The sequence below is a fragment of the Carassius auratus genome, linkage group LG48F, assembly GCF_003368295.1.
Source record: "Carassius auratus strain Wakin linkage group LG48F, ASM336829v1, whole genome shotgun sequence".
Taxonomy (NCBI): Eukaryota; Metazoa; Chordata; class Actinopteri; order Cypriniformes; family Cyprinidae; genus Carassius; species Carassius auratus.
The window spans coordinates 1,417,269-1,421,211 of record NC_039300.1 but is presented as its reverse complement, the minus strand read 5'-3'; the positions used below and the strand labels follow the sequence as shown (position 1 = coordinate 1,421,211).

At 33.8% G+C, this 3,943-nt stretch overlaps 1 long non-coding RNA gene across 1 annotated transcript; it reads right to left on the bottom strand.

Annotated features, from left to right (window-relative positions):
- Positions 1–1,066: 1,066 nt before the first annotated feature.
- On the bottom strand, positions 1,067–2,874 carry LOC113068618 (uncharacterized). Its single transcript, XR_003279582.1, has 3 exons — positions 2,562–2,874; positions 2,074–2,166; positions 1,067–1,274 (listed from the first exon to the last, which is right to left on the bottom strand). It is a non-coding gene; the product is annotated as an uncharacterized LOC113068618 (long non-coding RNA).
- Positions 2,875–3,943: the final 1,069 nt, after the last annotated feature.

Here is a 3,943-nt window from a genome sequence, read left to right as displayed (position 1 = left end):
TCCGACCAAACACAGGTCCTAACTGCTGACAGATCTGATAGATCCGCTTCAGTCTGTCTGAGCCAGACAAATCCATCAGTCACACGGAGCGATAACATCTCCACAGAATTACTATTTCACATGCAAGGCGGAGAATAGAAGCATCCATGCTGGTTTATTCTACAGCATTAATATCACGTAAGGAATGATTTCAGCATTTAAATGTGCTTCAATTATCTCCTTCAATTTAGCAGTGTGCTTGAAAGAGAGAGAACATATAAAAACATCTACAAAGGAATAAAGTAGTAAGTAAACAGTCAAGCAAATACGGAGTTGAAATTTTACCTCAGTCAAAAGAAAACAAAACATTGCTTTTTCAAAAAAAAAAAAAAAAAAAAATTATAATTCAATCAATAAATAAAAATATAAGCACATTGCACTCAATCTCTCTCTACAATACAACTGGATATTATATTTTTGAGAATTTGCAACAATAATGCTCCTGAACGTAAGTTTTATTCAGCAAAGATGCAGTGAATTGATCAGGAGTGTCAGAAAATACATCAATAATATCACAGATATTTAAAATCAATGCTGTTGTTTTGAATTCTCTATTTATCAAAGGATCCCGAGAAAATATATCAGTTTCCACAAAAATATGAAGCAAATGTTTTCAACATCGATAAAAATCAGAAAATAATCAGAAATTCTTGAGCAGCAAATCAGCATATAAGAATGATTTCTGAAGGATTATGTGACACTGTGTGTGTGTATGTGTATGTGTGTGTGTGTGAGTGTGTGTGCGTGTGTTTGTGTGTGTGTATGTATACACACTGCATATAATTTTGCTAATGAAAATTATACTTTTTCATATTATAAAATAATCGAATAATTGGTGCATTTTTTGAGATTAAACATTAAAGATTGGTAAGAAAAAATAAAATAAAAGTTAGCAGTCTTATGAAATCAAGATATTTCAAAAATATTTCAAACATCTCGATTCGGTACAACTATGAAAAATATACAGAATAAAATGTATAATACCTTTAAATGCGCACATTTATAAACAATATTATAGACGAAGTTTCCTTAAAAAATAAAATAAATGAGAGAACTACTAGTAGAAGTAGTGTTTAAAACACACTTACAGGCATTACAATAAAATAACATAAAATATGATATTTTCATTTCATATGAAGTATATCACAAAGTCTTTTGATTATTGCGGATGCTGTTGTGCTGAGATCTAGCGTGCACTGTCCAGGGAGGCGATGTAGACCCAAACAGATCAGCACCTTACAGGAATCATCAAATAAAGATGAATTTATACTGATTTAAGATTAGATAAAACCTCTCTTTCCCTGCAGTCTGTGCTCAAACTAGTAATTAAACAAAATATATAGCATAAACTGCCATAGAACATGCTAATCTTTCATAAAATCATATATATATATATATATATATATATATATATATATATATATATATATATATATATATACTGTAACTCATATAATTAAAATGTAAAGAAGACAAAACAGAGAAAGATATCTGGGGTAAGATTTAGTTTTTTTTATATTTTTGTTCAGCAATGATGAATTAAATTGACCAAAAATGACAGAAAACATAATCAGTTCTCATAATCCTGAAACAAGATTATGACACATATTTAATTAACTCATGAACTAATTCAAGGTACATACTTCCTAAAAAGATCCATGTCAAAATATTTCAAATAAATGTCCTTTTTTAAATCCTGAAATGGTTTATTCAAAAATATTAGACAACACAATTGTTTCCAACACTGATAATAATCAGAAATGTTTCTTGAACAGTAAATTACTAAAGACTGGAGTAATGATGCTGAAAATTCACCTTTACAGCACAGAAATCAATTACAGTTCAATATATATTCACATAGAAAACAGTTATTTTAAATTGTCACAATAAAATTATTTTTATTGTATTTTTGATCAAATAAATTGAATCCTTGGTGAGCAGAAAAGACTTCTTTTAAAAACATGTAAAAATCGAACAGACTCCAAACTTTTGAAGTATATTTTTTGAAGTAAATCCATTCCTTTTATCACTCACTCCTTGCAGATATTTGGCCACAATGGCTCGGGGTGCATCAACATGTTCTTTGGTGTCAATGATCTCACCCTCCTTTAGTTTATTCTCATAATCCTGAAACAAGATTATGACACAAAGACATAATTAATAAACTCATGAACTAATTACAAGTACATATTTCCTTAAAAGATCCACTGCACTGGAGCTGCTGGAAAACTGACTTTGTGCTAAGAAAATGTCTTTCACAGATGTCTGCCTGACACTAGATGGTGTTACAGGAAATTATCAAAATGTACTTTTTTTCCCCCTCAGTCATTCAGTGCAATTTTGGACTCCAGCCTGGACAGTCTTTTTTGTTTTTCTATTTTGAAGTCGTTGGCGATTCATCCAGTCTAAACAATCTAAGGACACCCACCACTTGCTCTGATCATTGTTTGCCAGAAGTTCAGTAAGTCTGTTATAACACTGATGGAAACAGGAAGTTTCTCACAGAGGTAAAGTGATCTCACCTGGAACACATTTTTCAGAAATCTCGCCCTCCATGGACAGGACACATTTAAAGTGATGGAACTTTGGCACCTCCTGACTCTGCAAACTCAGGAGAAAAAAGCGATGGGAACACAGACACAAAGAGAGAGACACCAAAACAAAAGACAGCGCTCTTGAATACTCTTATTGGTGTTGAAGTCAGTTTTTTAACTATACATTGGATAGAATCCTCAAACCCATTGGCAGATGGCCTGCGCTGCTTTATTTAACTTTATTTTTTTTTTATCATATGCCTTTTTTTACATTCCTTTATTGCATAGTTGTATCTACATTTTATATTTGATCTAGATTTTTTTAGGCTTTAATGTTAATGTTATCTGTATGCACCGGGGGTCTGAGAGTATCGCAATTTCGATTCTCTGTATGTATGTACTGTACATATGGAAATTGACAATAAAGCAGACTTGACCTTGAACTTGAACTTTCTAGATATGCTAGAGATTTAAGTTAAACAATGGAAAACAATTATGGAGGTACATTATCCCTTAATGTAATTTGTCTGTTGAAGAACTATATAGAGAATTCTGGGAAAAGTCCCGAGAGTAGCTGCATTATGAAAGAATTGTTGGGGTCGAGGCTAGACTACGCCCACTTCCCCAATTTCTTCATGTCGTTAAGCCCAGGTGCTCCAATACATGCTATAGCATCCATCTGCCTGAGACCACTGAAGAGAGAGAAAACAGTGAATCCCAATTTGGCTCTCTGACCTTTAAAGGTGCCATCTGTAATGTTTGGCAAAAAAAAATCAAGTCATACTCCACATTCCATACCAGATGGGGGCAGTATGGCTCAATAAAGTGAATTGGTCTACTCCAGAGTAACAAACGAGAAACGGCATAGTCTCTATGCTCCGCCCCTACCTTCACAACAACTCTACAGCCATAGCTGAAGCCTAAGAGGACGTTTTGCCTCCAGAGGAACATTGGGTGATGTCAAGTGATATTGAAACATGACATCTTCAAGCTACTCCCCTTCACCTTTACCAGTCAATAGGTTCCTATTTGTTTTGTTCATATTACATTTTGAGTTGTATATACACATTATTTGAATTAAATTAATTTGACAGACAGCATTCTGTCAACATCATTGGTAAACATCAGACAGCTGATCAAAGCTACCGCCAACCAACGTAACCAGAGCTGCCAACTCTCAAGCATTCACCGTGAGACACACGCAATTGACTCTTTTCACACGCACGCCACACATCAATTTTCTCACGCACAGAAAAACCACGAAGCAAAGAGGACACGGAGACCAACAGACTAAACAGAGCAGGTTAGTTATGAAATAAAACAGCGGGTAAGTTATAGATAGCTAATTATCAAACACAGCTACGATTAGC